General features: G+C 43.3%; 2 protein-coding genes across 7 annotated transcripts in view; both read left to right on the top strand.

Annotated features, from left to right (window-relative positions):
* The window catches only part of ITPRID1 (ITPR interacting domain containing 1), an 87,090-nt gene extending 85,505 nt beyond the window's left edge, over positions 1-1,585 (top strand). For both annotated transcript variants that reach the window (XM_073329499.1, XM_073329501.1), the window contains exon 16: positions 1,502-1,585. The gene's annotated coding sequence lies outside the window, so the exon portion shown is untranslated. The remainder of the gene's footprint in view (positions 1-1,501) is intronic.
* Positions 1,586-2,296: 711 nt separating this feature from the next.
* PPP1R17 (protein phosphatase 1 regulatory subunit 17) overlaps positions 2,297-22,109 on the top strand; it is a 40,039-nt gene continuing 20,226 nt past the window's right edge. For 4 of the 5 annotated variants that reach the window (XM_073329498.1, XM_073329497.1, XM_073329496.1 and 1 more), the window contains exons 1-2: positions 2,297-2,363; positions 19,767-19,919. The gene's annotated coding sequence lies outside the window, so the exon portion shown is untranslated. Of the gene's footprint in view, positions 2,364-19,437; positions 19,520-19,766; positions 19,920-22,109 lie in introns of those variants that run through there. The other variant, XM_073329495.1, reaches the window with a different exon arrangement.

Here is a 22,109-nt window from a genome sequence, read left to right as displayed (position 1 = left end):
TATATCTCAGGTCCCTTGTGACAAATAATTAAACCAGCTTGAGCCTCCCCCCAACCAGAAACCTGAACTCACCCTCCCTGGATACCCTTAGTAGGTAGAACTTCCCCACTCACAGGCACTGTAGGAATGAGTAAAATCAAGAACATCTGTATTAAGGGAAAGGGAACACAACCGTAAATTTGAGAAAACACAGCAACAGAATTTATATGAAAAAAGAGAGCAAAATGCAAACCTCTTCCAGTAATTTTGGCAGCAGTATGCCTAACTCCCTTTCCACCTGCCAGTGAGACTGTCCCACTGTTGAGTCTCTTACCTGCACTACCTCACCTAGCCACTAGCCTCACCTACTCACTCACGGTTTGAATCAGCAATAGTCCAAGTATCTCATTGCACGTGTCTCTCCAGTCCCCAGGGAGCCACTTTTCTGGTGCCAGTTGAACGTGCCACCATTTAACTCAGTTTATTACTTCAAGTTTATTGATGCACAGGGGAGGCAAACCTCATTAGAACCCCCTTAAATCTGCTGCTGTTCTCTGTGATGATTCTCACAGCAATATTACTTGTCTCCACTCTCTTACTACAAAGTCACCATAGGAGATAACTGAGAACAATTGGAATTCCTTCTAGGAAAGATCCAAAATCCTTGGAAACAAATTCTTCACTAGTTGTCTGGGAACCCACAATCTGCCAGAATCCAATTTCATGTATGGTTATGGTGACTCTAGAAGTGCCACTAGAGGAATTGTGGGTAGGTAGCCTATACAAATGAAACTTTTTATGGCAACACTTTTCCCTTTTCACCATCAAAGCATGTGGAAAGATTTTTTGTCTCTGGCAGTAGGGCTTACACATAGACAAAAGGATCAGTGAAAGGGTGCAAAGGATGACTGAGGTGTGACAAGCAGAGATGATGAGACTCATGCACCAAGAACAGAGGTAGGACAGAAAAATGAGAAAGAAAGTATGGTGAGGGAGAACAACTGCTGGCAGGAGACAGGTGAAGCTGGAGTTGGGACTTGCTGTGTTTGGGGCATTATTTGTGTCCAATAGTAGTGATCTGATTGGGGTTTCCTGTCTTTCCTAAGAGTTAATCCCCTGTTCTTTCCCTGCCCTGGCAGACTATCTGCCACTGCTGCTGGAAAGGCACGAGCACTCCACAAAGCACTTGATACTTTGAAAGAAGAGTTCCACAATGGCTCCTGGTGAAACACCCTGGTCAGAATGGGTATGTCTACACTGCAATAAAACACACATGGCTGGCCCATGTCAGCTGACTGCAGGGCTATGAAATTGCAGTGTAGATGTTCGGGCTCAGCCTGCATATCTACACTGCAGTCTTACAGCCCCACAAATCCCCACAGGTGTTTTATTGCAGTGTAGTCATACCCAAGGAGGTTACAGTGCTTGGTAGAGGCCTGGGCATGGGTCAGTGGCTTCCTAATGTGCTGAATTCCTTTGTAGTCACTTTTCTGCACCTATTGTCTTTCTTTTGTTTCCCCAGGATTCTGGATCCACTGGCTTTACATCCCCCGGTCCTGCTCTAAGCACTCCCTTCTGTGCCCTGCATTGCCAATCACACACAGGCTGAAGCTCCTGAGCTCAGTTAGAGCCTAGAGAGTCTCTAATTGAATTACAGGCCAAGGTGCTATGGTTATCCCCTCCTGCTATGCAGTTATAGTGTGAAATAGCTGTGAATCCAATAACAGGTGGGTAGTGATTGAGTTTCTTGAATGGAAGGTGCCAGGGAAGGGAAGGAATATGGTTTCTGTATGTCTGTAAAAGGGCCACCTCCTGGGGTTTGTTTCCCACTCTTAAGAGTTACCTTGGCTTCTCTGCTGTTTCACTTGTGAAACAAAGCTAAATACTCCCACTTCCATTATGGAGCCAGGAGTGATGTGTCACATCTCAGAGGTGGGGAAAAGTTCCAAAAGTCCCCATATTACAGCAACATCTCTCAGCATTGCCATCACCAAATGTTCAAAAACCATGAGCCAGGCCTCAAAAATCAGTGGCGTGGCTTAAAAAACAAACAAACACAACGGTGAGATTATTAAATAAATTACCTTGGAGGAGCTGGGCCAATGAAAGCAACACCAACATAGGTGCCTCTTAGGGCGACAAGATAGCAACTGTGAAAAAACAGGACAGGGGGTGAGTGGGGGTAAAATATTTGAGGAGGTAACTTCCTGGCCCCTCCCATATCAGCATTCAGTAATAGAGGGAGACCTCTAAGATAGAGGTCTGTTATCATTCTTCCTAGAAGCCATCTGATCATCCACCTTTTCTCTTCTGTGCAGCTGAGTCCGGAGCTGCATGCGCTGTTCCAAGTAGGGTCACATGCACACCTCTGATCATTTCAAAGGGTAAGCTTAATATTTTCAGTTTGCATTTTAATTAGGCAATTTCAAAAGACATGGTACACATGAGAAGGGCTAAATTTTAATATTTCTTCATATTTGTTATGCTGGAGAGGATGTTTGTTTTCAGAAAATGAAGACAGGATTGTAACAGTTGATTACATTAAACATTGCAGGGGATGAAATGCACATGCTGATAGATGCCTATTTTCAGGGCGAGATATTGAAAGCACCAATTAAGAGCAAGGAAATCAAGAATCATAAAATGCTGTTCCCCATCACCAAAGATATGAAGTATAAAATGTCAAGTTTGCCCTCAGAGTGCATCCTGACACTATTATTTATCCCCTACTGAGATGAAATTTACAGATTTTCATTACTAAATCTTCCCATAATTTTATGTTTTATGCAGGAGCCAACAGCTGGAGTTTTTCAGGTTGGTGTGAACACACAGTCAAACTCTTTTATCAGATTCAAGAAGATGAAATGTGTAAAATGTGTTCTACAGGACCTCCCAAATTACAAATCATGGTTTATGCTGGTTCAGTACCCCTTTCACATTAAGGCTAGTGGATTCTATGATAAAGTTCCTCCTCTGCTCTGGTGGATTCTGCGCTTACTGGCGGATTTGCTTACCTCAGAGGTTCATAGCAGACCTCAGTTTGGCTCCTTTTGTTAGTGGCACAAACCTGCCATTCACTTGGCTAACCTCATCACTGGCCAGCATAGGGAAAAGGAGGAGAACAATGCCCGCAGTCTCTGCTGGCCCATCTAATGGGTCGGGGAACAAGCCGGAGACCTTCCCCTTGGTGGGACCCACAGTCCAGATCAACACCTCTTATATCAAATAGGGAGTTGTGGGGGATGGGGGGAACCCGGGCCCACCCTCTACTCCAGGTTCCAGCCCAGGGCCCTGTAAATTGCAACTGTCTACAGTGTCTGTTGTAACAGCTGCGTGACAGCTACAACTGGGCTACTTCCCCATGGCCTCCTCCCCACAGGACCTTCCTTCTGGTGTCTGATAACGCTTGTACTTCTCAGTCCTCCAGTAGTACGCCTTCTCACTCTCAGCTTCATGCACACCTCTTGCTCCGAGCTCCTCACACAACGCCTCACCAACTGAGGTGAGGTCCTTTTTAAAACCAGGTGCCCTGATTAGCCTGCCTGTCCTAATTGATTCTGGTAGCTTCTTGATCGGCTCCATGTGTCCTAATTAGCCCGCCTTAATTGGTTCCAGCAATTTCCTGATTGTTCTGGAATAGCCCATTATTTTACTCAGAGAAAAAGGACCTGCTTAATCTGGGGCTAATATATCTACCTTCTATCACTCTCCTGTAGCCATCTGGCCTGACCCTGTCACAATTCCCAAAAGTGACTAAAATGGAACATTGTCAGAATGATGAACTATTCATCTCTTATGTGAAATAAAGGCCTGTAAGTGAAATTATTGGGCAGCATCTTTCTCAGCTCGGAGCCACCGGATAGATAACTAAGTGCAAACAACTTAGGGTTGGTCTACATTGCAATTAAAAACCCACGGCTGGTCTGTGGAAGCTGACCCATGCTCAAAGGGCTCAGGCTAAGGAGCTGTTTAATTATGGTGTAGACCTTTGGGCTCAGGCTGCAGACTGGGCTTTGGGACCCTGCCACAATTAAACAGCCCCTTAGTCCAAGCCCCACAAGCTCAAGTCAGCTGGCATGCGCCAGGCATGGGTTTTTAATTACAATGTAGATATAGGAACAGCATAGGTGAATTTACAAACCTCTCAAGAGGATTTAACATGCATTTGACATCTTAAATGTCACTGTAAAAATAGCACAATCTGAGTCAATAAACCTGCTCCTTGTGTGAGTGTAGAGTCAGATCAGCTGACTTTAATATCTAAAATAAATTGTAATCCCTTTTACTCCTATTAGCACAGTAAAACCAAACCAGCTAGGAGAGGATGAGCCAGTTTCCAGTCCTTCTTGTCCATCAGCAACAGCACTGTTGGCAAAACTCCAGTTAGTTATACATGTGCAAAGTCACTGAAGGCAACAGGACTCCACAGGTGACACTGAGGCCCATATCCTCAAAGGATTTGGAAAGACCTCATTGACTTTAGAGGGGTCTGAATCGGACACCAAAGTCATAATTTGGCCTGCAGAATCTTTATTACTGCTCATGACGAATGGGATGGAAAATCCCACCTTTTCTTTCAGACCCCAGGTTGAATTTGCAGTGCTGGCAGTTAGGAATATTAACTTTATATTTTAACAGCATACTTTAAATCGGGAACCCTGCAATGCCATTTTTACAGAGTCACTTTCCAGCCTAGACCTGTACTTTGACAGCTTCAATTAGAATCATCATGAAAGCACACATACAAAGTGGGCCACATGCCGCATACTGTTGGCAATTTTTTTACATGAGTAAGACAAACAGGATTTGGCCTTGTGACTAAATTTGCAGCATGGACATTCTCTTTGGATTTGCAAAGGGTTTCCTTCCATCGTAGTTCTCGAAATGGGAGGGCGAGACTAAATAAAACTTGCTTGGCTTTGTTAGATTATAATTTATGTAATGAGAACAGAGTTCTATTCAACTCATTTCTCAATAGCCACTTGCCAGAAGGACTGAATTGCATTTTCTAATCTTTGATGTTAATTTTATGGCACTGAGGGATAAAAAGGGAACGCTATAGTCTTTTTTGGTGTTTAATATTACAAAAGAAAGGTTGCTTTCACCTGTATCTGCAAAATGTCCTGGTATTAACATTCATTGTTCTGCAGTTTCATTATTGATGAACAGAAAATATAGCAATGAATGAGCACTTAATTAAACTTCAGGCAAAGGAGCTACTTCATGCAGCCACGTGTTAGGAGACTGCTTGAAATGGAACAGCCATTGTCATGGAAATTCAACAGGAATTTATCATTGAATTTCAGGTCCACAAGCACTTTTTCCCTCCATACATTTTATTCGAGCATTGTCTGTTTCACATGCCCTACGCTGTTACCTTTCACGGTATGGCTCTTACTTTAAAACGTGGCCTTTCCCTACAAAGGGCAGAGTTATTTAGCAAGAAACAGTTGTGTAACCCTCTCAGAGAACATCTGAATCATTGTTATAAAGGTAAAAAAAAAAATCAATGTTTTATTTGACCCTACACACATACTTGAAATGTGAAGAGATCGTGTTAGTTATATTGAGCATGAGCAATTTGTGTACTCCGGCAAAGCTCTCATTCTAATGAACGTCACTTCCTCAGAGATGCCGTTCTAGCAGGGCTGCTTAAAATGCGGGGATACCCACAGCAAAGCCAATACATGCTCAATGGGAATTTTATCATTGGCTTCAGTGGGGGAAGGATTTCATCTACGGTGACATACCAGGGTACAATCCAGACCAGTGGGGGCTGTGTCATCCCTGCCCTGTGTCCTGGGGTGCCTAGCAATGACTTGCTGCTATAGCCTTCAACCAGGACTGCTCACAAATAGCCACCAGTATACAGGTCACTCCCAGATGCATTTGTGTAACTGCAGCTGCCAGTCACACCCTGGCTCTCACCAGCCTTGGCTATACTGCAGAGTGACCCCAACACAGTCCCAGGCCCGGACTTTTCCCCAGAAATGTATCTCCTTCACTGTCCAGCCCTCTCGCAGACAGTCCAGAAATATTAAGTTCACTATTCCTTTAGGGGAATAACATGCACCAGCTTATCATGATAAATGAAGTTACCAGACACTTTAACTTAAACACAGTGGATTAGATAAAACAGTAAATCAAGTTTATTAACTACAAAGAGAGAGGTTTTAAGTGAGTACAAGTAATGAAGCATAAAAGTCAGAAATGGTTACAAGAAAAAGAAAGAAAAACACAAGTGCCTAACTTAACAAATTATGTTAGATTCAAGCAAAATTTCTAACCGTATGCTTCCAGCAAGATTACTGCCCAAACTCTTCAGGTCAGGACGCCTCCCTCCAAATCAAAGGGTTGTTTCCTTTCGTCTTCTCAGGTGCTGAGAATGTGATGAGGAGGGAGAGGTGCTTTGGGGTATCTGCTCCTCCTTTTATAGTTTCAGTCCCCCCTTGAAAAACATTTCCAGCTGAGAACCAGGAGACAAAGAGTCTGTGTGGAAGAATGTTCCCCACTGGGGGGGGGGTTCTACCCGTTTGAGCTTCTTTTGTTTCCCCTTTCTGCTTGATGACTCCGTTTACTGCTTATTAAGCAAATTAAGGCAAGCACACATTCCTTTGTTTAGGCCAGACCTGTTTCCTGACTTCAGCTTGGCAGGGCTGTGGGGTTTGGAACATGTGCTAATAACATCATACAAGGGACTCATATAACTTCACATACAATGTTGCCCCACATAGTTTATCAGGACAATACTGACCAGCAGATTATGAGTTTTCAAATGATACCTTACAATGTATACCTAGTACAAAGATTATTACAAGAGGCTATAGAGTGTGAATACAGGGATGTATTATGTCACACCCACTACATGGCAATTGTACTGGAAACCACAGATTCCATATGGTAATTCTATTTGCCACTACTGATAGTGAGGTCAGCAGCTCAGTGGGTGTGAGCCCATATGCAAATCTTTTCTTTGGTTCTTCATCCACATTTCTCTTGTGAAGCAAAGCATTGAATATTGTATAGCTCTAGGGAGGGGTGATAATAAACTGTAATGCACTTGCATTGGGACAGGTGTCTAGTGGGTTGCCTTCAAACTGGGATGAGCTGAATTGAAATTATACTGATGCTGATAAGCCTGGAAAAGTTAAAGAAAGGTGTGGTCTGTGGTAGAATTTTCAGAAGCATTCAGTGTTTGCCTAACTGCACCCACTGAAATGTTTTACTGTTAAGTTCAGTGGGACCCGAGCTAGGCTAGTGTTTGTTGCTTTAGAAAAATCTCATGCTGTAGGTTTTTATCTTTTAAATCTCTTATGCCATGTCATTTGTTTAACGCCTCTGTACAGCCAGCAGTGATGGAGAGATGATCTCCAGAGGAGTTCAGGCTTCTGAGCCTATTACCAGGAAACAATTTGCTTAGACCAGGGATTATGCAAGAGCTCTTACAACAGTTCCTTCCCCAATCAAATGTCCCTTCAGGTCACACTTAGAGCAGGCTTGTGGAGATCATCAGATCTGAAATTCAAGAGAACTAGTGAGACTGTGGGATAAAAGCAGTGCAAAAAATAATATATGCCTTTTGGCCATTGCTTGCCTTTTGGTAGCATGCAACATACTGTAAATGCCTTAAAATTCTGTATTTCACCTAAAATAATATTTGGTCCAACATTAAAACCTGCCACAGAGAATGTATCAGTCAGCATTTAGCATAATCTGGCATACAGCATCTGTTCCCCTAAGGGAATTCTCAGACAGAGATTGTTTTCTTTATGTTTGTGGTACAACTTGACAGGACTATTGAGGATCAGGTGTGACATTTCATCCTCCCCACCCATTCCATACTCTGTGGTTTGCCTCATGACTTTTAAAAATTTTGGAAGTCCATTTTAAGGTTGACAGTCAGTTTCTGTGCTGTGCCTCAGAGGAGGTGAGATGTGGGCCAGGGAGCAGGAGGGCATAGATGGCCTTATACCATCTTTGCAGCTTCCAAATTCGGGGCCAGGCCAGGGTGCTACCCAGACCCTACTGCAGTTTAAAGCTCCAGGCGTGCAGTGTTCTGGTGACATGTAGCTACTTCGATCCTACTCTGAGACTGCCCCTTCCACTCTTGGACACACTCCTAGTATGCTGCTATGCCAGATGTTGGCGAAGTGTGGCTCTGCCAACCCTATTATAGCCAGACAATCCCTTTACTCAGGCTTTTTCCCCAAGAGTTGCTCTAAATAACAGTGACCTTGCAAGGTTGCCGATGGGCCGCTCTGCAGCCTACGAGAGCTGAAGCAGTGTGCTCCAGCAACATCCCTTCCCTCTCACTGTGCAGGAGAGTAGCATAGGACTCTTTGCCAGCCTTAACAGCAAAGGAATACCTTTACTCAACAGGTATTCCCAGAGGGCCATTCTGCACCCTTTATGGCACCTTCTTTCAGCCAGGGCAATATAAGAAGGCCACAGGAGGGGACAGAATCATTCCTTTAACTTCCCAAGGAGCGCTCAGCAGTCTGAGCAGAGAATCAAGCAAAAAGGCAAATCCCATCCATTTAAATGTGCCTCAAGAAGTGGGATTGGAAGATGTCTGACTTGACTACAGGTGCATTAGTTAGCACATTTTAGGTCCATTTTCCACCTTATTATACCTACTTAATTGAGCAATTGAAATGCCTCTGTTAAAGATCCCTAATGCTAAAAAATTAACTTTCGTCCACAGCTGACTGTGTGGCTTATACTTCTACTCTGTAGTCCAGTTTAAAGAGAGCTATGTTCTGTTGGTCCTCATAGAGGGCCTAAAACCAGCATGACTAAACAGAAAATAACACCAGGGCAGTAGTTTTTTTATGAAAAGCCTTCCCTAAGAACCTAAACAGATCAGAATAGAAACTATAGCGCTGATCCTCCTCCCATTGAAGTCAATGGCAAAACTCCCAATTCTGTAACCCCTAGGCCAGGCAAAATGGAAACCAGGAGTAAAAATGGCAATGAAATGACAGCAAGAGTAAATAGCCTAAGTATCAAGGAAAACAGTACAATTATTCAAACTAGCATACACTGGGCCAAGAAAGTTGTATTTTTAATTTGCAAAAAATGTATAATCCAGGTTTGCTAAACCAGAATCAGAGGTGAGTTGGTTCCAGAATCCTTTAGGTCCCCCTCCCCCGGCATAACCACCAAAGTTAGTGAAGGTGGAATTTAAAAAAAAAAAAAAAGGGGGGGTTTTGCCCCATCTTTACATTACCATTTTTATTATTTTTTTCTACAGCACCATAGGATTTGCACTTTGCATCAAAATTGGAGGACCAGGGGCCAAATTAATCCCCGGTGTAACTACATTAGCTTCAGTGGAGTAAGATGACTTTGGTCTGAGGTCATTACCCTCATGAGCTTACAATCTAAGGCCTTGATCTTGAAAGTTGCTCCTCCCACCCATGAACACTCCCCTATGCACAGATCACCAGTTAAGTCACTGGCACTCTGCCCACACACAGGGTTCTGCCCTGCAGACCAACTCACAGAACAAGGTCTGAAGCTAGAAGTTAGTGAATAAAGATAACAAAAAAAGTAGTATGAAGATGGCATGTGCAACTGCACTCTCTCTAGATCAGTGCTTCTCAAACTTTTCCAGGATCCATTAATCTATTGCAGTTTCTTACTATAACCTACCTAACTTTGTGGGATTGCAGTCACTGCAAGAAATCCTGGCTAGTTTGTGGTGCTGGAACCCTTCTGAATCAGAGCTTTTATTGCTTTGCAAATATTTTTATTGCTTTGCAAAGGCAGATATTTTTAGAAATATCTCCTCCACTTCTTGGGTTATGCAAAATATAAGACTGTTATCTCTTCCTCCAGAAAGGAAGGATGATCTTGGAAGGCAACTGAACAGGGATTCAGGACACTGGGGTTCAATACCCAGCTCTGCCTGCCACAGACTGCGTAACCTTAGGCCAGTCAGTTTCTCTGTGGGTACATCTACATATGGATAAGCAACCATTACGCAGGTTACTGACTCAGGCTCTCAGAGCTTGGGCTCCTGGCTGAGAAATTGCTATGTAGATGTTTGGACTCAGGCTGGAGCCCAAGCTTTGGGACCCTCACAGGGTCCCAGAGCTCAGGCTCCAGCCTGAGCCCAAATGACCACACAGCAATTTTTGAGCCCACAGTCTGAGCACTGCAAGCCTGAGTCAGCTGACCTGGGCCAGCCATGGGCTTTTTATCATTGTGTAGATGTACCCTGTGCTTCAGTTCCCCACCTGTAAAATGGGAATAACAATTTTGTCTTGTCTATTTAGATTGAACCATCTTCAGCACAGAGATGATCTCTTACTAGGTGTTCTGCAGTACCTCGCACAATGGGGTACTGATTTCAGCTGGGGCCTTTGGGTACTACCATAATACACATACCTAGTGAGGACTGGGGATTTTCAAAGAAGCCTACTCACAAAATGAAAAAAATTCCCATTGAATTTCAGTGGGAGTTAGTTCCCAATTCCCTGGCTTAAGCTCCTTTGAAAATCCCATCCTGTTCCTTCTATCGGTTGCATGCCTTAGGCTTAAAGCATTGTGGTCCAGCGTCAGTCCATTCTAGTTTCACTGATACTTTCAGTATAACATTTTCTGTATAACACATATGTTCAAGTACTCTTTGCTGTGATTCTTCACAGATGCATGAGCTACAACCATTCCCTCTCTTTTTATTTTCTTGGTTTTAGGCAAAGACATACCCAGGGAAAGGCTGGAGTTCGCTAATGAAGCTTTGCTTCTAGCTTGAGAGAGAAGCACATTTGGTGTTCAGTGTGGTTTCTTACTTTCATGCATGTAATTTTCATCCAGGTAGCTCAGTGAGCAGTATTCTTCCTAGGCTTGCACTCCGGTAAAACAAAGCAGACAGTACATATTATATTAGAAGAAAAATATCAGAGGAGTTTTATAAGCTTATTTTTAACTAAAAATAAATAAAGTCTATAATTTTATTTTAAAATATAGAATTCAATGCGCATAACCAGAAAACCCTGCAATAAAGCTCATTTGGAACGTTTTACAAGAAGAACCCAGTGTGCTGAAATAAAGGGGGGGAAAACAACAATTCAATGCCTAATCCCACTGCAGTAATTTATTAGGGAGAGGGGGCAGGAATGAAAGAGGAGGTGAAGACAGAAAAAGGATGTCAGGGAAGTTGCTCCAGGAAGACAGAGAAAGGCAAGGAAACAAGGAAGGCAGCAAAGGGGCCTAGACCAGATTAGAACACCCCTTTGACTCCATGTCATATAGGGCCTTTGCATTTGAGGTAGAAGATGAGCTGCAGGGGTCAGAGGTCTTCTGCTCCTGCTTTGCAAAGAGTCATTATCCTGATCTCTCTGGAGAATAGATTTCCATTACCATCTGCCGTTTAGTGGATTTTTACATCTGTCTTTCCCTAAATGCAGGCAGAATAAAAACTGACCCAAAGAAATATAAATGGGGCTGGATGGAAATCATAGAGTTCAAGGCTTTAGGAATACCAACTCATTTGAGAACCTTTTCCTGTAATTTGGAGTTATGTATTTTTCAAGGGTGATTGCTCTGGGAGTTTCAGGGAAGCCTGTGCTTCGTGTCAGGGATGGGAGAAATCCCTCAAAATCTGAGGCTGGCACAAATGCATGTCTTGCACACTATATATGTAGTGGACAAAATTCTTCTCAATGACACCTTTTCATCCCCATTGACTTCAACTGGGGTGCCCAGGTGTAAAACAGTAGACTTAGGCCCACTCTATTTATATTTGCCTTGGGATTTTTCTTTCCCCCGTCCATTTCTTTTTTCATGGGGCTAGATTGTGCATCACCCTAGAAGTGGCTCCAGAAGGCAGCATGCCCCCAAAACACACCTCTGAGACACAATTCCCTCCCTGCTTCCTCTTTGCTCTGGGAGGCAGGAGGGAATGATAGTTTTGCTGCTGGCCTGTGCCAAAAGCAAATTATAGCATCCCCTGCAATGGCTTAGCCCTGGTCCACACTACAGAGTTAGATCGACATAAGGCAGCTTATGTCGATCTAATGCTGTGAGTGTCTACACTCAGATGTAGCTCCCACTGATGTAACTTGCCCATTACACCACTTAACTCCACCTCCATGAGAGGCGTAGCAATTAAGTTGACGTAGTTAGGTCGACACAGTATCAGCGTAGGCACTGTGTGGCTTACATCAACTCTTGCTGCCTTTCAGAAGTTGATTGGCAGGGCCGCTGGCGGGCGGGAGGCATGGGGGGAGGGGTGGGCAACTTGGCTGCCAGTCGGTGCTGAGCACCCGCTAATTTTTTTCCGTGGGTGCTCCAGCCCTGGAGCATCCATGGAGTCGGCGCCTATGGTCTGTGCAGTGATATATGGAATAAATACCATCATTTGGGCTCTCTACAGAAGTAAGTGCATGGAATTCTATGCCCTGTATTATGTAGATCAGACTACACTATCTGGCCTCACAACCTATGCATCAGTCAGATAACCATGGATTCACTTTTAAAATAAGAAAAGAATCCACCAGGAGTTAATGTCTTCCCCTCAATTACTGAGGAGCTCTGTCATATGTAATTGACTGCAATGGTTTGCAGTTATTTAAGGCCCTCCACCTATAATGTAGATTTTACTTTCAGGCAGTAGTGCCTCCACAGGGCTTACCATAACCTGGCTAATGGCAGCTCACTGTGATTCTTTTCAGCCTCAACACCATACAGTAAGGCTGTCATGAAGAGCTGACTTAGAAACTCCATTTGCCCCTCCAGATTGAGTTGTGCTCTGCCAGTCTTTCAAGTCTCTCCTATGGTCCTGCTAACATTTGTCGGGGCAGTGGGGAGCTCAGAGGTTTGTCTACACTGCAATTAGACACCCATTGCTGGCCTGTGCCAGCTGATTTGAGCTTGTGGGGCTCAGGCTAAGGAGCTGTTTAACTGTGGGATAGACATTTGGGCTCGTGCTGCAACCCAAGCTCTGGGATCCTCCCACCTCACAGGGTCCTACAGCCCAGGCTCCAACCAGAGCCCAAAATGTCTACACTGCAATTAAATAGCCCCTTAGCCCAAGCCCTAGGAGCCTGAGTCAGCAGGCATGAGCCAGCCGTGGGTTTTTAATTGCAGTGTAGACGTACCCAGAGACTGCTCAGGCCTCAGTGGTTTCACTCAGCTTTATAACAGACATAGGTGGTCTGTCTGCTGGGCAAGTACATTTTATTTCAGAACATGGCAAAGATTTTCCTAAAGTCAGGCTCCTGTTTTTGAAGATCTGGACCTATATGCCTTGCTGCAGTGATAAAGTCAATGGATAGTCTTATAGAAATGCAAAGGAAAATAGAGAAATATCATAATTTCTGTGACAGTTAGACTAGATTCCGTGCCCAATACGCCTATCACATCCTGAATGTATATGAATAACAAAGAAGCTATGAAGTTTAACACAAGGCAAAAACTAAATACATCACTTCTATTTGATGAAAGGCCTTATTATATTCATTGATCTACTAGGTGCTGATTGCCTTTTACTACCACATCAAACCATCCTGACAGCAGTCACCTAAACTATAAGATAAATCACAGTTTATTACCTAGAGAAAATTTTCAAAAGTGTCTAAGTGACTTAGGAGCCTACCTTTCACTAAAGTTAATGGATTTAAACTTCTCAATGCCTAAGTCACTCCTGAGTCACACAGGCACTTTTGAAAATTTTGCCCGATGCTATAAATTGATAAGATTTCTGTCTGCAATCAAACTTGTACTACCATAACCTCTGATCATATTTCAGCAGAATGTCACCATTTGGATGGAAGACCATGATGGAAAACATTGTTTCTGAGGATAAAGAGGTTTTTTTTTTTATTTTACACTACTCACATGTCCACAATCAGAATAAAATGGAACAGACAACTCTATCACCACTCATCTTCTGAACTATCTAATGTGTTAACACTGTCACACTGTTTGGAGTGGCTCATGACTGAGTACCTACCTCAGGGCAGACTGTCAAAAACAGGGCAGACACCACAAACTGGTAGTGCGTTCTATCATTAGATTTCACCAAGCCAAATGACCATGAACTCCTGGATCACTGTAACAGTCTTACCATGGAGTCACAGACAAGCCCCTTAGGCTCTCCAGTCTATGCTGTCACCCAGACAAACTGGACTTAGTGTAAATTGTCACTTACACCAAGCATCGCACAATATTCATGTTGCTTCCACTCCCAAGAGACCAGTCACTTACTCCAGATCAATTGATACCCAGATCTTACACCAGGCTACAACCCCTGTAGCCAATCCTGTAAGAAACTATCTACAGGTTTATTAACTAGGAAAAATAAATGAGCTATTTACAAGTTAAAGCAAGCAAACATATGTACACAAATTAGTTATCATCTAAATCCTAACAGTGACAGAGTTCTGTGATCTGTCAATTCAAAGTGTCCTTCAGGGCCGACCCATTGAAATCTCTGGTTTCAGTTTAGAGTCTCTGGCCCTGTCAGAGTTCGAACAGCAGAGAGAGATGGAAAATTTTCCTGTGGCTTTGTTTTATTTCCTTCATTCAACTTCCAAGTCCACAGGATGAATTTCCTTGCATGTAGCATTTCCCAGGTGCAATAGGGCCATTAACCAATCTTTCGTATTGCTATATTTCTTGATGGCTCATCTAATTTTGATGGGTGGGAGAGCAGAGGTGCTGGAATAATTTTTATAGCAGGAGTGCTGAGAGCCATTGAACCAAACTGTAAACCCTGTATATGCTGGAATCCACTTCAAGACGGGGTACGGCAGCACCTCCCGCACCCCTACTTCCAGCACCTATGCCAGCGAGGAGGGGGAAGAGATTCCAATGCCTGGTTTCACAAGTTCAGAGCAAACATTTTCAAAGTTATAAAGCAAAACATACATATTTTCTTATAGCAGGGAATATGGACATTACAAGTGAGATTAATGCACGCAGCAATTTACAAGCATTTCATAGAGTCTGAACACTAAATACATTCTTATCAGACTGATACCTATTTTGAGCAAAATTAACACAAAGGCGAATAGATTTGGCCTCCAGCTATGAGTTTGTCAGTTCTTAGCTAACGCCTGTAGCCTGGCCAAGAGCTGGCATTTGGCCTGCCAGCATCACAAGTACCACCCTCCTCTCCCCATGATATCTGAGCACATATTCAAATCAGGAAACTAATTATAGTCCCAGACAGACATATTGAAACATTTTTCTTCCTTCTTTCTGCAACGTAACTTAAACTGCTTTTTGTTGTTGTTGTTGTTGTTTTTCAAATCCCCTTCATAATCTTCTGCAGTAGATCTGAGGAATTATGGAGTAACTGTTAGAACATTATTTTAAAAATAGGTCTTATTTTGTGCATCACAGCAGTGATGTTCTCGATTATCCTCCTCTCTTTGGAGAGGGCATTCCACAGTTATGATTTCTGTGGATAGATACGCCATGGTATGAAACTTATCTTTAACTCTTGTCCCCCCATCCCCATGCATACCTTCTCCACAACTCCTCATGTTTCCCACGCATACTGTCCTCTCGCCTATGCTCATGTTCACTGTTCATTCCTCATGAGCAAGCTCCATAGCCAGCTCTGCATTCATGACATTCTTTCCAGACCACAATGTCCATAAAAGAGACGTCATATTTTAAAATGAATTAACTCAGCAATCCGGCCTCAGTAAAACTTTTTCAGGAATTAATTTGGGACCCATGGTGTGGGGAGAAGGGTGGAGGATAAGAAAACACAGACCACCACATTTTACAAGGGCTCCTGGAGTCTGAGGTTTTTGCTGCCCTCACAAGCTATTTCTTGCATTTGCAGGGCTCACATCTCTGGGCTGAGTTGATGAATCTCATTTACGTGTTAATCCAAAGCATTTTGCCCACCTGAGAGGTAATTCAATTTAATGCAAGGGTGATTCTAGCCAAAAACAAGCATACCCCTCCCCCCCATGCACTCCTTCCCATATATATTCTACCATATATAACTACATTGGCACAAGTGGGTGCCATATATATCACATGTATCAGCTGGCCCAAATTCTGCTATCATTCACACCAGCACAAACCCGTTTAAATCAAGTATGACTGCACATTTTGGATCACTTCTCTATTTTTTTCATTATACGTATTCTTTCTTCTCCACATTCTCCTGGTTTCTTTATTCCAAATCTCTCTTTAACAAACATGAGCCTACAAGTCTTTAGAAAGCCGATTCTTGTTCCACCTGTATATATCCAGTGACTTCAGAGGAGTTACTCTGGATTAACACAGGTGTAAATGAGATCAGAATCTGGCCCTGAGCTGGAGCAGATTCAAAATTAGGCAAAATGAGTTCACTGCAAACAAAGTTATATTCAGGAAAGTTTTTACAAGTTGCTGTCAATGGCAACATATTAACATGCCATTCCTTACATATGACAGCACTGTTCGATGGATAGGTGAACTTACATTACAAAACCAGAGTATATGTCTACTACGAAGAAGACAAGCAGTTCCACTGGTACCAGGATGCCTTCAATAAATCAGCCAATGTATTATTGTTTGGCTTTGGGAGCAGTTGCAGGAAGTGATTTTTTTTTTTTTTTTTTTTTGTAAAGAAGGAGATTTTAAAAGGACAAAGAGCAGATAGGTGCCCAATTCCCTTGGAAAGTAAATGGGAGTCAGAATCCTAACTACCCTTTATGCCTTAGAAAATCTCACCCTTAATTACAAGTCAAGCCAAAACCAAATAGCAAATATATTATAAATGTTTATTACATATTCCCTTTTTCCTCATAGGTTGCTTGTTTTTTTAGGCCTCACCATTACAAATAGTTAAGCACACGCTTAACTTTAAGCACGTGAGTAGTTCCACAGAAATTAATGGGAGTGCTCACATGCTAATTAAGGGGAGGTTCAAAGCACAGATTTACCATTTATTCAGCAAATGTATCAGGCCATCTTTCCCTGCAGAATAATCAAACAGACAATTCTCCGGAACTGGAAAAGTTCAATCTCTTTATGGCTCTCCAAACAGGTAACAAGAAACATAGAGGCATTTAGGAGAGTAGCATCTGGGGGTGCCAAATCCTGCTCCCACTGTGCTACTGATCTGGTCAGGATCCCCATGGAGGCAGCCCACCAGATTGCGGAAGTGGTATCCCCAGCCTCTGGATCCCTGAATGTCTGAAGCCTCCAGAGTCTGTACAGGCATTGTCCCAATCTTGGGGTCCCTGGGCACACCTTTGGAGTGTAGATCCCTTGTCTGACACTCCCTCCTGAGAGCTGAAATCTCATGTTCCCCTGCCCAGGCCCTGGAACCAAGACTCCCTGTTAGCTTGAATGGACCCTCTCTGAGAATCCCACCAAAGGTATGAGCCTTCTGGTTTTCCTCTTCAAGGGGGAACATGGTAGGTGTAACATATACCGCACACAGACATTCTGCATAGAATTCTACCATGCTGTTGCTCTTTACTTAATCACATGATCTATATAAAAAAACCCAACTCTATACACATTTCCCCACCTTCATTTCCTCACTACTGCAGGGCATTCTTTGGGCAGGGGTCAGTGTCCTCTGGGGCCGTCCAGGTCCTTCTGCTGCAGAGCTTGCCTGGAGTTCCAAAACCTATAGTCTCTTCCCACAGCTCACCTCCTCTGTTCTTGGTTGATCTATGCCCTTCCTTCTTCCTTCCCAAACTTTCTCTGAACATCTCACTTCTTTCGCCCTGTGAATCCTTATTTAACACCTAATTTGTCACCTAGCATCTTTTGTTCTGTTCCTGGTAAATTGCTGCTCTCCTCTTTCCCCCTCTCCTCAGAGAGGTTAAGTAAAACTAGTTTCCCCTAAGATGCAGTTACTCTTTTGTTCTCCCCAGGTAAGACTTACTCATGTGCTGATAATCCTTCATAATTGACTTGATCTGGCAGAGATGTGCCACAAGCCATGCCTGTTCAGGGTAGCTACACATGCAGAGGAGCATTCATGATACAGCAACTTCATAATACCTTCATCATAACCGCATAATATCAGCCATCACACCCTGCTCATGTAAAAGTTTCTCGGTTGACAATAAGCCAGATTCTCAGCAGGTGTAATGTCATCTATGCCGGTTTACAGCAGCTGAGGCTCTAACCAAATGTGAGTAAGCTAATAGGCTTTGATGCCCTCTCTTACACCCACAACTCTTGGTTAAGGGCTTTGGATAACATTTTCAAAAGCATTTAAATGAATTAGACGTAGACCTGGGCAGGAAGAATTGCTATCCAACTATTTTCCTGTCCTGAATTGAGACAAAAAGTTGAAATCTTGAAAAAAAATCTCAAATCCATAAAATGTCAGTTTAGGTCAATTAAAATGTTCCTTTTTACCTATGCCCTTTAAAACACACAACTAAAAATGTACCTAAATGATGTCATTCTGACATGACAAACAGAAATTGTTTTCATTTAGAAAATGTCAAAATAGGACGTTTCAAAAATGTTGAAACTTTTTTTTTAATTTGAAATGGGAAATTCATCAAAACTGGCCCCTTGCTGCACACAGTTTTGGATTGGACCAATTGGCATTTTTCAACAAAAAATGTTTAGTTGAAAAATCCCCAACAAGCTCTACTTGAGAATTTAAGTCCCGTTTTCAGAAGTGACTTGGGCATTTAAGTCCCATTAACTTTCCGTGAGACTTGGGATCCCAAGTGCCTAACCCACTTCTGAAAAATGAGACTTAGGGATCCTAAGTCACTTAGGCGCTTTTGAAAATGTTCACCCTCCATAGTCCTGGGATAAATGCCCATCTCTCCCAGTGAAGTCACTAGGAAATCTCATCTCAATGGGTACAGAAAGAGGCCCTTAAAGAATCAAAAGTGTTCAACACCTTGAGGGACTGGACTTGAATTTCACAGACGATGAGGGTGCTCAGCAAATCCCGGGACTGGGAGCTAGCACCGAACATATTTGGGCCCTTGGCACACTCGCTTTCTATTGTATGAAAGGAAACAAGACTAATTTAAACCATATGTTGCAATGCCATAGTGACAGCATGGGAATGACAGTCCAAGTGTGACAAACCAACTGTCACCAGTCCCAGTTTTATAGAACGTTTTAATGAAAGGAGCTGGGGGAAGACTTTTTCATATGGGGATGAATGCTAAAAAGGGTGCAATTCATAATACCGTCAACTGAACAGAGTGCTTCGTCTTGATTTTCCAAAGATCAGGCATGTTTATATATTTTTCCTCCTTCCAAATAACAGTCCCATCTAACGCAATGGGCTAAAATAGCAGAGACTGGGCACTGCTGGCAAGGATACAGCAGCCACAGAAGACTCCCTGCCTGACCCCCTAAATGACATCAGTGTGTCAAGCTTGTGTAATGAGTCAAGGCCACATATGCACACAAACACCGCAGTCCTCAGCTAAACCTCACTGCTGGAGGCTTAATGTTTATGGGCCTGCCTCCTCGCTCCTTTTTCATCCACTGCACAGCTCTGTATGACACCAAACAACAGTCTAGCGCTCTCTCGTCTGCTTCCTCAGTGACTCTTGCCACTGCTGCTGTCTCTCTGATTTTGTTTCCAGTTGGTACACTTTAAGATTTACCATCCCCTGTTTCATTCCTTTCATTCCTCCATCAAAATGTTTGGATCATTTTCTTTGATCTCTGGTATAAAAGGTTGTTTAACCGTAAATGTTTTTTTTTTAATTTCTGCATAATTATTTTTCCCTTCGTTCCAATTAAAAAAAAAACAGCAGCAACCATCACATCATCAAAAATCTGTTAAGTGCACAGGCTAAAGGTTATTCTTTTTTTTCCTTTCTCCCCAGAGTACCCTTGAAACAAAGCATTACCATAGCAACAGCCCCGGCTGCTCCCTAGATAAGGAGGGCAGGAGCACACAGCAGCCGCAGTGAAGAAAGTTCCTTCTTCAGTGAGTGCTGACCCTGTATCACACCCATCCCAGAGCCTTTCACCGGTCGGTAAGTACGTCTGCACACATGCACTTTACCTTTGCTTGAGTAACCATTTTTTTCTTGCCAGGTTTCAGAGCAGCAGCCGTGTTAGTCTGTAGTCACCAGGATCAAGTTAGTTACAGTCATTTGATATTTTCTAGTTGCACTTCTGTAGACTGTATTATCTATACCGATGCTGAGCTCGCAGTGAAGTTCAGGACTCCAAGTACTCCACAGGATCGATTTAGAAGAAGTAAACATAGGATACCATATGGGGAAAGTTGGAGGTAGACTGAGTGGTGAACGGGAAAGCTGGAATGGCGGATGAAGTGCTATGGAGACAAATGTGTCAGTTTATTTTAATTGCATTATTTCATGAACAAATTGTCAGAATATGAAAGATTAGGATTTTATCCAACTAAAAAGAAATGGCATGTGTCGGGTATGTCTTGCTCCTCGGGGAATTAATCAGGCATGTTCGGTAATCTCTAAGTACAGCAACTTTTTTGAACAGAAACTCAGACATTTTATTCTGCTTTTGAGCCATTAATTCAAGTTTAGCTTCTGCTACTACAGGGCCTGATCCAAATCCCCGTGTGTGAGTCTCTCCATGGATTTGGCAGACTATTCAAAATCAATTTTGTGAGCTCAGTGCAACACACAGAGTTATTTGTCAGAGGTCTGGGTGGACAAAGAATGCACAGTCCGGGTTTTAAACACATGCGGTATTATGTATCATAGACATGGTACATTTTGAGGCTTTGCTTTATAAAAACAAATACAGACTACCCTGGTGGGAATTTTTGGAAACAACCACCTAGGGTTAAATGAGACTTATAACTCTGGAGTAGAAACTTTGTATAATGCCATCAGGGCTCAAGTAAAGGCAAGTTACTCTGATGAGGTGGTATAAAACTACAGTGATCAAACTGCCAGTGAAGAATTTCACTTTGAGACCACTTGAAAAAAACCTGTCAGTCTCCTTGTGTGTGGCATACATTTTCTAATCTTAATGTGCTTAATTCAAAAACCTACCAGAGGACTTACTTGTGCAGGTGGCAGAATATAATCGGGGTATAGAAGAAAGAGCCCACTCTCTAGTAATGAAATCAACTCTTGACTTCTGATCAGAGGAGAATGGACCATTCTCCACTGTCTTGCTCCTGGAATAGTCATTTTCAGCTGTGCTAAGTGAGTGCGTAGTAGGTGTAAAACACTATTGTACCAGAATGGTAGCATTTTACACCCACTTTGCACAAATGTAAATGGCTGCACTAGGTGCAAAACAGGAATGAACTGAGCCTCTGGCTCTTTTTTAGGGCTCAATCGTAAGGCCTCTTGCTTTCCCATAGAGGGGACTAAGGCGATTCCCCACTCTCCCAGGTGCGCAATCCACATTGTAAGAGCCTCCAAAGGATTGGGGGCAGGGGAGAGAAGCTGCCAACAGGCAGGCAGGGGTTAGAATTCTGCCTACCCCACCTCAGAGTCGACAGAGAAGGGGAAGCACGAGCAAAAAGGCTGGCACAGCTTATTTCCCCCTTGGTGTGAAGAAGCACCAGCTTGTGATTCTTGAAGTCACAGGCCAGGTCTACACTACAGAAAAATCCACACCCCCAAGTGACAGTGGGAAGGCGTCTCCCATTGACATAGCTACCACCTCTCAGGGAGGTGGAATAGGGTTTGCACACACAAGCGTTTACTTCAGTGTAACTTACGTCACTCAGGAGGGTGGCTTTTTCACATCCCTGAGCAACTTAAGTTACACCGAAGTAAGCGGTAGTGTGGACAGCGCTAGGTCGGTGGGAGAAGCTCCCTCGCTGACATAGCTACTGCCACTTGGGGAGTAATTTTGCCCATGGGAGAGTACTCTCCAAGAGGAGAGAGCGTCGGCATTCGCAGCGCTACGGCTACGTTGGTACAGCTGCGCCGCTGCAGCGATTCCGGTGTGGAATAGCCCTAAGTACGCCAACAGGAGAAGCTCTCCCGTCAGCGTTGGAGCATCTTCACTTAAGCAGCACAGCACAGCCGCACCCGTGCAGCCTTTTAAGTGCAGACCTGCCCACAGTCCGATTCACGTCCTGCCACTGAAGTAGCGCAGCCCTTCACTGCTATGTCCGTTGGGCAACACCCTATCAAATATTCATAGTTACCACGTGCAGCTCTGTAGTGCATCAAGAGCAGCTAGAAAAGCACTGCTCACTTGCATGCACACAAACA

The sequence above is a fragment of the Lepidochelys kempii genome, chromosome 2 (assembly GCF_965140265.1).
Source record: "Lepidochelys kempii isolate rLepKem1 chromosome 2, rLepKem1.hap2, whole genome shotgun sequence".
In the NCBI taxonomy this organism is placed as follows: Eukaryota; Metazoa; Chordata; order Testudines; family Cheloniidae; genus Lepidochelys; species Lepidochelys kempii.
This window is presented reverse-complemented; position numbering and strand designations above follow the sequence as displayed.